Source organism: Rhodnius prolixus, unplaced genomic scaffold, assembly GCF_049639745.1.
Source record: "Rhodnius prolixus isolate KJV_2025 unplaced genomic scaffold, Rpr scaffold_1, whole genome shotgun sequence".
NCBI classification, from domain to species: domain Eukaryota; kingdom Metazoa; phylum Arthropoda; class Insecta; order Hemiptera; family Reduviidae; genus Rhodnius; species Rhodnius prolixus.
The window spans coordinates 47,351,103-47,364,539 of record NW_027411581.1 but is presented as its reverse complement, the minus strand read 5'-3'; the positions used below and the strand labels follow the sequence as shown (position 1 = coordinate 47,364,539).

The 13,437-nt window shown below is 32.7% G+C and overlaps 1 protein-coding gene across 5 annotated transcripts in view; it reads right to left on the bottom strand.

Moving 5' to 3' along the window:
• Nmdar2 (glutamate ionotropic receptor NMDA type subunit 2) overlaps positions 1-13,437 on the bottom strand; it is a 691,809-nt gene that overhangs the window by 191,286 nt on the left and 487,086 nt on the right. The gene's annotated exons all lie outside the window — the stretch shown is intronic.

Sequence of the window (13,437 nt, the reverse complement as noted above, 5' to 3'; positions counted from 1 at the left end):
AATCTGACGGAATTCAATACATTGATAGATCAAGATGGGGAAAAGAACAATTCTTTTGGATATAAGGAACTTATGAACCGAGGATAGCGTTCTTTGGAGAACTATCACATTTTTAAGGTAGAAATATGTAAATTTGCTTATTCAGCGACAAAAAAAACTAAGAAAAATTGTATTTAAGACTACATTTTCGCGAAAACAGAATGGTACGTAAAAAAATATGCTGAGGAATCAAAATGAGAGCCTTCCCAAAATGAGGAATTATTAAATAAACATCCTGAGTGCAAATGTTAAATAGCAAAATATTAAGTGGTCAATGTCTTTTTGAAAGAATGCTTTGTAAAAGTTATTTTGCCCTGCTTATTATGCACACGTTAAACGCTTTTATTTAATAAAAGGGCATAATGTTTTTAATTAAATGTAAAAATTAATTAAACAATTAAACAGAAAATTTTAATTATACTTTATTATTCAACACTTTGTTCAATAAAGTAAAGAAAAGTTGGAAATAATATAACAGAAAATGGAACAGAAAATTTTGTACTGTTGCAAGGTAAATATTTATCTTCGCATATTTTTTAATATTTATGTTCATTAGTTAAATATTACTTTTAAATTAAATGAGAAACTTACAAGAAATGTTACAAGTCATGTTTTGTAAAACAAGTATTATCAAATTGACTGTTGAAAACGATTGTACACCCCTAGAAGTGCTTATTAACCAAATGAAAATTATATTACTGTTATACAATGTGTTTATGAAGTATGTATTGAACTTTCATGCCGAGGCGATTCTTTAAATATTAAATGGGTAAATAGTTTTAAAAGACACAATATTGTTTAATTACACTGACGTATTATTTCAAGAGGATATTAAAAGAACTACACTTCAGTTTAAAGTTTCAATCTTATTCATAAACATAAGGCAGGGTTAACTTCATAATTGAAAAGGGTAAATAATTCTCCTAACGCTATTTAATTTACTGTTGACTAATGCACTTTATTGTACTTCGAAGGATGTCACACTTCTAAGAAACGGATAGCCATTACAAGATCTTAAATATGGGATAGCATGGCTCTATCATCGGCATACGAATAGATTGGATAGAATAAAATGTTGGGATGGAGAGGAATATCCGTATACAGGATGTAGTAGAGTGGCGTGAGAATACTCCCTGGAGGAATTCCTGTGAGAATTAGAGTAAATAGCAAAGGAAAAAGATCCTTGGATAACTTAGAAGAAGCGATCTGATAGGATGGACTGAAGGTTATGATAGTTGGTGCCAGAAAGGATGTATTAGAGCTTAAAAGGCCTTGATGTCACTCTTAGTCGAATGCAAGGGAGACATCCAGAAAAACTATCGGCCAGCTTGAGAAAGGTAGCAACAGCGTCAACCACAGGTAAGCCTCTAGTAAAATACTAAAAATATAACAGAACCATATTTTTAAACGAAAAGAAAATTGTATTTAATAATTCCTACAACTTAAGGAACCTCAAAGAAATTAAGCAGAAAACGTAAGGAAAAAGCAAAAGGAATCAGTAGAACTCGCTGACACAACATGGATAATACATTCATTTTATAATGGCACAACTTCCTTCTGTAACGGTATTGGCTGGCGATTTCTGCAGCATGAAAAGTCTTTCCAATAACATTCGCTTCAATTAAATTTATTTGGAAGTATAAATTAAAGCGGGTGTTTTGAGGACGACTCCCTGTTGGGAAGGAACGCAGGCAAACACTGTCCTCTGTTGCCCGCCCACGCTACACCTCGAAACAGAGTACCAGAGCGTCAGATTGAAACTATCAAGCTAAAAGAGGCTGGTTGGAGTTAAAATTTACCGAATACCATTGACACTAGGAGCAGAACATAAGGGACCTTGGTGATCTCGTCTCTCAGCACTTTGTACGAACTAGACGATTCGTTTAACTTATCAGAGGCAACGATCTAGGGAGGGAAAACTTTACCTATCCAAAGGCAAGAAATCTGGTGCTAGCATAAGAGAAACAATCTTCTACCAAGTGGGGCTCATCCAAGATTGAAAAGGAGTTGTGCCATAGCAGGGATGGAGGTAATCCTCAATCTCATACTCATTTTGTTAGTGGTTGAGGTTTAAGGAAGTAGGAGTGGTAGCAAGAAGTAGTTATGCTTCTTCACTTCTTCTCCTAGAACTTCCTGGAGAACCTTAGTGAATTATTCAATGTCCTGGGATGCTGCAATCTGAAATCTCATTTGGCATCAGTATGTAACTCTTTATTAGAATAATAATAATAAACAGGCGCAAAAAACAAAATTTTAAACAAGCTTCAGAAAGCAACCACTTCCAAAAACCACCATAAGCCAGCTGTACTAAATAAAACTTACTTTCCTATTAATGAATAAAAGAATTTACTTGATTTACTTTGGGGGTAAAATATCTCTTTTTCACTATTTTACATACTTTATTTTATAAAATTTTGCAATTGAAGAAGATAAAAATGAAGTTTGACGATATGTCCAGAAATCAATAATGGATTTTTCTGTTCAAATTCTCTCTGTAGATGACCATCATTTATTTCCAGTTCAAATACTTCAAAGGAATAACTTCTAGAGTAGATCTCTAGGAATTAGCGAGCAATGAAATCCATTCTACTGCTAGTCACAGATCCAAATAACTTGTGGAATGGGTATCCAAGTTCCAGGAAACCTTCGCAATGAGATCCATTCCACTAAAATCACAGAACCGAATAACACACCTGACAGCATCACTAACGTTGAACTGAAAACCACATTCCCAATTCTTTTTGAATATATCCCAGAGATTCACTAATCGAAGACCTAGATAGTCCCTTTTGAATTCGCACTTGATAGAAGAGGATAACAATATTACTGGAACCACTACAATATAATTTTCTGTTTCATTTCATGAGGTTCTGCAATAGATCAAACATTCTGATTTTTTTTTTGTAATTTAATTTAGAAGTATCTCATTGTCAACTTATTTTAAGATGAAATTTATCTTTTAGTTCAAAACTACAAATATTTCCTGAATTAACAAAAATATATTCTTAATTTTTAATAAAATAAATTATTAGTAAACTTTTGAGAACACAGAAAATGTTAAAATTTACACTGTTGTTAAAATGAATGTAATTTAAACTTTAAAGTAATTTTAATATTTAAAATACTTGTATATAGTATGTGTAATGTTAAAAGCTTTTGAAATAATCGAAGCATAAAAAAGCTGATTAAAAAAAATCTATAGCAATATTTCATAGTTGGCTACAGCGCAGTTTTATCCTTGACACCAGCGACGGATTAAACTGTCCATTTGGTTTAGTTTACGCCTGCAACGAATAACTGTTATAAATAAATAAAATATACAGTTTGTGGGAAGGCAATAAACCGAGGAGACCAATGTAAAACTGAATGCTAGATATGGCAAACGGTACACCAGTTTCTCTATTCAGTCCGAAGGATAGATAGCGTATAAAATGCAATCGCACATACTCGTAGAATGTATGTAGCCACTCAGGATGTATAAAATGTCCCTACATTTATCAACTTGTTATCATTTATATGTTTTCTAGTCCAAGCTATTCGGAATAGGACAGACATACATCTTGGGTCAAATTTGTAACTTACTGTGAGTTGAGCTATATGGAAGTGACATGGTTGCAAGATGAATGTAGGCAAGATTATTTATTGATTGCCCAGTAAGAGGAACAAGATTCAATGGTAACTCCCTCATGACCAGCATCTTTAGAGAAATTCTTTGGGATATAAATTAAACTGCTTTTAGTTAATAAATACTGTCTCAGAGTTGTTACTGCGTATCTCAAGTTTGATTGATAAATTTCCAATAATTTGGCTTTCTCACAAAATCAAGCCTACCTAATCATGAATGGATAAGGATGGCTGCGTATTTATTTTTTCGATATGGTGCTTCTAATTCATCATACAAATCTGTCAGTAGCATATCCTCACCTTTCCTTCAAACAACGACCTACAACCCCTTTCTATAGAACTCAATTTTACTAGCACTCTTAATTTTCTGGAGTTTTGCATGATAGAAATAAACCAATTTATCAGAGGTGATTACCAAACGAAAACGATAAAACTTGATAACGTTACTTCTTTGTAGGTAGATTTCTTCACAACATTTAGATGTTAGATATTCATTATATTCTCAATGCCAGACACAAACCGAATATGGACACGTTTTCTGGATAGATGAAATAAATTTAAGACGATTCAGTTCAAAAAGCACGGTATAACTTTAACATTTTTTTTGTGCGATAACGGAATTAGTTCACCCTCGTTCTACATTCATTGTTATTTTCTGTTTCTAGGATTTTTTTTCAATTCGTCTCCAGCTTCAACAAATGTTCACAGAATAACAAAAGAAGTTCAAAATCACGTTAATTCAAGGTATTTGCTAAAATAACAGGAAGGCGTGTCAAAATTATAGAGAAAATTGTTTATTTTGGTAACATTTATGCTGTTCGTAAGCTGTAAGAACGGAATTACCCACAGTACCTTGCTTAATTTGATTTGTTTTACAGGTGTAAAAAAAGCCAATAAAATTGTTAAGTCTCCATAAAACGGGTAAGCAACGAAACACGACTTGATAAAGAGTTAAACAGTGAAATAGGCTGCAGTCCTACTCAATCTGTTTCCCTTTTGTATGTGGTGAAAGATTCTACAGCAATGCGGACGGAATTGAATTTTTACTAGATTCACAGCTTCAAATTTGTTTATTTATTAATTTATAGAATTTCTTTTAATACTATTTTAATAGGTTTGTTGAATGAAACAGGTAACAACTATAAAGCGTTGTAATTACCACATTGGGGTGGAAATATAGCCAGGAGTACTTAAACATCAGTTAAAGCTAATTTTTGCTTAGCCTCCATTATGAAACATTTAATCAGAGGATTACTGCGATCGTGCCATAGTTTCGAAATTTATTGTACAGCATTATCATGTTTATGGTAGACCTATTTTGCCTACAGAGGCGATTACAAGGAAACTGTTTTTGGGCACCCAGCAGAGTTCATATCTATCTAATATAAATAGAAAATTGTCCAGAAAGCTAGGAAGTCAAAAGACTTCCATGAAGTTTTTGAAGCAACAAAAATATTTTGAAGGTCATAACTTGAAATAGTCTACTGAACAAAATTAATTTCATTTTGATTTTCATAAATTATATTCTCCAAAGTTCCCCTTAAATTAATATAAAAAATATTACCCAAGTGATAAGAAAAATATATGTATAATGTTTAATTAAATTATATTCACAAGTTATTATTTGGCTCTTACTAAAAGAGAAGAGGACCGCAAAGCTAAAATGTATTGCGATACTGAGTTTGATTTCCGGTCTTAGCTTTTCATGTGAGAATTTATTGTTAAGAATCTGATCTATCTTCTTCAGTCCACTCACCTGATTGGATTGATTGAACGCACGACTAAAAATGAAATTGTCATTACTTCACTGTTTGTGCTAAAGTATAACTTTGTAGTTATATCTTTGGCAATCCATCTAGGGTACGATGCTGTGAGGAATATTTAGTAAAAATTCTTTCTAAGCAGCGAATAAGTGAAATATTCAATGTAAGAAATGCAAAGTGTTTCCAATAAGATATATCCATTAATTTTCTTTCAGTTTGTCTAGAGATGCAGGTAATTTTCCTTAGATATCAACTTGAATGATTCTTCTTCTTCTTGAAGGGCCTTAGCCTCCTCAGTTTTCCAATTGAGGTTTCGTGATGCATTAAGGTTTTGCAGGGCCCTACGCCTAACAACCACGAAACAATGGAGGACCTTGAATTTAAAGGGTTAATTCTCTTTTGCCGAAGCTATCTCCAAAGGAAGGTACACACACTTGGGGCGAGTAGTTATATGCGCCTTTGGTGTCCTTTTTTACGTGAATCTAGTGTAAGTGTATTATTGTATCCTTATTGTATGGTGAAAGTGCATGGAGTACTGTGCTAGGAACCCGTGGGATTGCAACACCCACGAAGCTGCATGCAACAGCGAACCCCTGCGGGACAAATTGAATGATTAATATGGTGTGCAACAGTCGTGTCTATGACTCCTTGTACGGATCTTAAACTTCATGTCCGTTATGTTACCACTTTTACTATGTACACCAAGATTTTAAAGTTATTAACGTAATGAATAGTAAATTAGTTTTGTCTTTTTTTCCCGTCTTTAATGGATAGTTTTTAACTTCTTTTAAAGAGCCAACGGCTACCGCTTTATCTGTATTTATTTCGTCACAGTTAAAAATTAGGCAATGACGAGTCTCATTTATTTAAAAACCATAATGCAGCTCATAATCCCAAGAACCAATTAACTTTTTAACGGCTGTCCTGTTTGAGATGATGAGGCTAATAGTAGCTTTTAGGTCTAAAGATGGATCGCCGAGGAAGAAAGCCTGTTAATTTATTTTATTTATTCCCACTCCAGAAAGGCTAGCCGTTATTTATCCTAAATGTCAATGAGTCTTTTGTTTCTGTACAGCGAATGGCCAAGGAATCGTGCTACGTAATTGTACTATTACTTTTGTACTCTATAACTTCCTCAAATTCCAAATTTTAACCAAGATAATTTTATTAATTTATTTCAAATTTACAACAGTATTTAATATAACTGTACAAGATCTTTATTTAGATGAACATTTAACATTTAATTTAACATTTAGGTCTTGAATGGTTCCATCCATGATAGATTGCCGTTAGATGCAAGATAATTTAATATTAATTATTGAAACTATTTGTTTGTAATTTACTACGTATTTTCTCTTTTATTCACATTATTTTCTAATTAAACTATTATTATTATTATTATTATTATTACTATTATTATTATTTGTTTGTACAATTTGTATACCAGATTAAATACTTTGCCCTGAAGTTAGATTGAATGAGCTAGTTTATAAGAGATCGATAAGTCAAGTACTCAGTGTCAGATAATATAAATGTGAACTGATGCAACACCACTGCAGTTGAACTGCAACACAATCAGATGGTTGCAAAACTAGTGAATTAGAGTAATAAATGTTTATTCTTTTGAAATTTATTTTTCGTCAAATTTTTAACTAATATAACAATATTCAACTCCCCTTTTTAATTTGAGAAAAGTTTCAATATATTGTTTTAAATTATATTGGATACTAATATGCTAAAATAAACTCTAAGTAAACTGTAAAGTAAATACACTTTAACTAGCTATCTTTAAAGCAGAATCTGAAAACACAAAACATTCCTGTGTAACCTAGATACTGTTAAGCACCGATATTATCTGCTAAATGCGTAAAATGATTTCCATTTAAAGGGGACAAAGAGTTTGTATCTTTGTACCCAGTTAAAGCAAAGCTTCGTCGTATCTTTTCGTTTGCATATTAAAGGTTATAGGTAGACAGGTGGCGAATGGTGTTGCTTAGTCATATAAGTAGAAAGAATATTGCCATAGACTCTATGACACAGAGAATGTGTCAGAAAGGGATTTCAGAAAGCAAGATTTGATAAAGAAGGAAATATAACTGGAGAATGTCAAAAGTTCTTGTTTTTAACTTTATTTTATTTGTTTTTTTGCGCATCGGCAACTTGGTCATTAGCGCCATCTTCTCATCTAAAACCTCTTGTGCTGGGACGGCACCTCTGCTTCTCTCGCTATGTCCTTTGCGGCTTCCACTGGGGAAGTATTATGGAGTCGAGGGATAATGGAGCAAATCGCCCGCTTGAAACCCTTCATCCATTGAATCCAGTCGACGGAGGGGAGTTGTGGCACCATCCTTTTTTTTCTCCTAAATTCGGGTTCACTCTTGATAATATCCTTAACTCCATCCTTATAATTATTGCGGTTCGATATAATTATTATAAGGATTTGTCTTATGTTTTACCTTTTAGTTTTTAGCATACTAAAATGACAATTAACATGACTTAAATTCAAAAATTAAAACAGAAACAGAACAATGTCAGAAGTGTTACGAACAGGAAAAAATGTATTAAATAGATAAATTACAATTCTGGCGGTCTTTATACATTCATTTTCTCCTAACGTTCGGGATATTAAAAAAAAAAATTTTTGACCGAGAAAAGCACGTAAAGGAAAAGGAGAGCCACTTACTACAGCCTCTTTGTATCCTTGGAAAACTAAAGCTTTTCATTTTATTACTTCTTCTGTTTTGTTATTTGAAATTTCATGTTTTACCGTTTCCAAAACAAATAAATGTAATAATGTAACGAAAAACAATATGGGTACATTGTTTATTGTGGATAGGAGTTCGTAGGATTGGCAACAGGATGCATGAGTGGTAACAATTTGCCCGTGTGTTTTACCAAGCGGAAGCTAAAATACATTCTTTCCTGTATCCACTACCTCAACATGCAAGACAGATGGTCTGTCCCAGATAACCACCAATCAGATGGTGATCCGTCGGCACTTTCCTGCTCCTTACCCTGGTCATTCCAGATTTCCACATGAGATCGCAATGTTATTACATCATTCTGATCATTTTTATTACTTAAAGAGCTCGTGAAGAAAATTTTGTTAAGTTTATCTCGTTGTCAGTGAGAAAAAAAGACTCGATCTAGGTGGTGAAAAATTAGTAAGGTAAGTATACTTTCTAATTCGTAGCCAAAGTTGACATTACAACGTACAGGGTTCAATGAGACTTGAAGGACATAACAAGAAAATATCTAATCGTAAACAGATAGACTTGTGATGGAAGAAGATTAAAATGATACCACGGATAGTCAGGACGACGCTTTTGGCAAATACGTCCACAAGGAATAAATTGGATATAAAGACTCAGAAAGAAGATTCCGCGTCAAAAAGATACAGATAGAAGTTTGGAGTGGTGCGGTCTGGATTCTGGACAGCTTTCTTCGACATTGTGCTAATGTGGGGAAAGAACTATCCCAAATCGAGAGAGTGAGAAATATTTCCGGATGTAAGTAGACGTCTGCCAATTTTTGTGTTGGTGCTTATTTATGTATAGTGCACTTTCTTTAAGTTAATTTTTTCCTTCTTTTTTTTTTAAATTGCATCCTATTTACTCTTGTTACTAATTTTTCCTTTCACTAATTTTTCGAAAATGTATTCTCACTCTTTTGGGGGGACCAAAAAAGTTGTATTGAGTTTGTAAAAAGAGAAAAATTGCTTATGGTTTTCAGTTTTTTTGGCTAATTATCATAGAATTAGTGTTCTTAATTACCAAAAATCGACAAATAAAAGAGCCCGGTTACTATATCTCTAAGTATCCAAAAACAATAGAAAGAAAAGTGCTCAAATTACATCATCAGTTAGAAAGCAATAGATTTGGTAAATATATTCTGATGATTTTAATGCTAAAAACCAATTTTATTTAATATCAAAATACTCAGAATATCTGCTAAGACCACAGATTCATAAACACGTTGTATCGTTTGCTAACAGTACACATGTTTGCTCAAAACACCAAGTTTACAAGCTTCTGTTAGCAATATATATAGCAGGTACCAACATAGTAGCATCGTATTGTTAAGCTCTGAAAGTTCACATATACAATTTTAATGTGAACATTTTCGACGAAATAAACAGATAATGCCCTCAAAACTAATATTCTTTGAGTTTATATTCCATTATTCAACATTACAAATGAAAACAGAACAAATAACCAGCTGGTGTAAGTACGCATGAGAGATTAAACACGAAAAATTAACATTGTTAATAAAATGAATAAATATTTGATACAAATAATCTAAATAATGAATTTCTTTTAGCAAACATCATTATGAAGAAAATTAAAATATAACAAGTTTTCTGGAAATAATGGCATTAGTATCTCGAGGGAGGACAACATAGTACATCTCGTTATCACTCCCTAGTATGGAGGTTATTTAGGGAACACTATCAATCTTGAAAATCAACTCAACGAACAGTGTGTCATCTCTACTGGAATTTTCCATTTATTTCGAAAAATAGACGCTATCTAAAAATCCATTTTTTCAATACAAATTTAGAGATTTTGTAATCAACGCTGAACAGCGATATTTTTCATAATTCTTTGTTCAAAAACTTTTCATATTTCATTAAAATAATGGCATGTATAATATATACACAGTTTTAGGTCTCTAGGTCTTGTTTTTGAATCGTAACCATTATAATTGTTTGATAAAAATGGATATCCGGATAATCCGAATTAATCTGTGCAGGCGAATAGGGAAGATGACAGAATATCACATCAGAGCTCTCATCCTGTGCCAGGATCATAGTGGGAAAAAGAAGAAGGAAGAGAAGCAGGAAAAGAAATTGCCTTTGCTGAAGAAACCTTATTAGTTCCCAAATTTAGGTCTCGTAAACCATCAAAAAGGCAAAAAATGAGGGGCGTATATGATATTTGGTACCCTACTGTTTCTATCTTCATTCAAAAACAGAACAGAAGAAATAGAAAGCTTGTTTCGTCTCTTTTTTAACAGGAAGAGCAAATACCTTCAATGTTGGTCACCTGTTTTCCCTAAAGCTAGAAAACTAAGTAAATCTAGCTAAAAATCTAACGTACCGCCAGAAACAAAGTAAAAGAAAAACCAATTAAACGGAAACATATTAAATGTTAGCGAAAGAAAATTGACATTGACCTCAACTGTGTTAATTACTATATCGTTAGATTATTAATTTATAATTACAGCAAAGCTAACTAATAGCTAGTGTAACTAAATCAACAAGGTAAGATTAAATTAATTGTGATGCGAAAATGGATGAAGTGATGTAAACGTTGATATGGTTTGTGATTCAGAGAGAACACAATTACAATAACCTGAAATGGGAATCACATGATTCTGAAATTTTCACTATTTTTCAAACTCCTAGTTTGTAAAACCGCTAAAATGTAAAGCCAATCCTATTGTAAAGGGACGCTGATTATCTATTTCATTGTAATCTTCTCCTGTTAATACATTAAATAGTAATCTAAGCCAAGATTTAAATCGAGTACCAGTACCATCACACAACTAAACTTTGTGGACCGCATTCCGTAACCGCTGAGCTATGAAACTTTCTGGTTTGAAAATTACTTTTTGTTCTGGCTTTTAGAATCGATTTATTTGTTGCTTTTTAACTGGTAAATTTATATATATGTATAAAAAAAAGAGAAAATAAGAATTTTTAATCTGAAGTGCTGTTAATCTGTAGATAAATTAATATGTTGTGAGAGACTTACTAATAGCCAGCGAAGCAATGGGAAGAAGGTTTGAAGAGGAGGACTCCAAGTCGTCCAAGAAAGAGTTCTCAAAGGAAGAAATGCTTTCCTTTAGTTGTAACAAATTCACTTTGAGAATGGCTTATAAAATAGTTACAGTAACTTTATTTTGATTCAATTATGTGCTACACTTTCTCGTATGTAGCCAATAGTAATCATAAAAGAAATGTTTCTTTAAAGAATTTTTGCTAAATTAATTTAAATTGTTCGCAGACTTCAGAATACTCAAATAACAGTTTTATAGCCTCTGCGAATGTTTTCTAGGTGCGAGTGAATCTTGGAACAGAAAAAAAAATTATAAAAAGTGATTTTAAAAAAATATAATTGTAGAAAATAACAGATATTCATACCAATATTTATTACGATTCTAATTTTTAAATATGGCATGTAAGTTACAAATTTGATTAGATAAGTGTGTTTATTTTTCTCTCGCCTGTCTGACGTTTGTTCATCAGGCATGTGGTAGAAACAATTTGGCCACCTCTGCTCTCCCAAGGGAATGCTTGGGAGATTTATGATATTGTAGGCCAGACCGATTGTTAATCGGTGGAGGGCTATACAAGTTTTTTTTTTTTGGAGTGGCTTTATTGATAGGTTCGGGTGATAAATATTAGATCTTGCGCCGTCCAGGCTTTCAAAACACCAATTCGAAATCTGTTCGTTTTGGCTGCTTAAAATTTTAAAATACTCAGGCAGAGATCCACAAATCCATTTGTGGGAAAATATAAAAAAAACAAACATCGGTTTGGAACACATTTCCAAGGAGTAAACCGCCAATCAATTGTAAAGAGGCAAAAGAATAAAAAAAAAAATCTAACTCAATAAAATATAAAATAGGGTCAACAGAAAGAAAGAAGCTTGCGGTCAACCGCAAGACGCATTAATGAAGCAAGTTAGGAGTAGTGTGGCTTGCTTTATTTACATAGAATAGATAACCAGTTTGGTTTACAAAGTAATTTATGAAAATTTAGTTAGCACATACCTCATAAACTTAATTTGCAGTTCTACATTATAGAGTAGAACATTTTTACCACCTACATTCACCATTACCGTTTTAGCCACAGTGTAGAATTTTTTATTTCAGTGGTAAAGAATTTAATTTCAGAATTAAAAATGACGCGAGAAACTGCGCACTTCAACAAATTTTTCAGAATTATTCAGCGTTGAACAAAACCACTGCTTGCAGAAAACAATTTCCATAAGGGTGTAAACAATATAAGAAATAAGTTTATCCTCTATACTACTTCAGTCGTCATTATTAGACAAGGTGTACCAAAATTACCTTCTTAAAATGAAGAAAAAAAGTACTAACCTGTAACCCTAATGGACGCGTATTCAATTCGCAGTAACATTATACTGGCAGCTAAACCGTGTAATTCACCAAAGTAGAACTTTGAGAGAAACCCAATTCCTCCCGTTGGACTCTCTTATTATCAAATTTCACCAAAGGAGTTTTATGAAAAACTAAGAGCATCTTAAGCACACCAAGAGATCAGCTTCGAGAAAAACGCTCAAAAGTGATGACTTTCCAATAATACATTTCCGATGAAACCTCTTCACATAAAATAAATAATAATAATCATTAACTTTCAAGCGTTCAACATCCAGCTGAAGAGGTATTGAAATAAATTTTAACAAGGAAAATCTTGTGGTAGGCTAAACGCAATACACACAGGCTAAGAAATTTAGTATAACAGCGTACTAACAATAACAGCTTAAGTTTACTAACTTTGGTTGCGTTAAGGCACTAATTACAAATGCGCAGATCCTAGAACCAGGTTCATTTAGATGAATAATTTAACTTAAATCACTTAAACGAATAAACTTACGTCCAGATAAAGTTTTCGGTCGGTCGGATAGCTGTGAAAAACATAAATCAAACAAAACAAGAAAGCGCTAAGTTCAGGCCTGATATTTCTCTCAGGAGATCTGACACTACAAATCATTAATCGATAGGCTAAAGATTTAACCCAACAGTGATTCCAAACAGATTCTTAAAGAATTCAGAAAGTGTAGTTCATCTTTTCAAAATTCATAAGAGGGAATAAATTAGATTTTATCAACTGTTAAAAATTGAGTTCTCTGCGGATATTGTGTGAGGAGCTTTAAGATTTCTTCATTTTTCTTTTTTTCCACAATCCATCCACCTTAAACATTTCGATCGCAGGCAGAACATTTCCATATTTTGCAATATTGCTAAAATTATTCATTAGAAT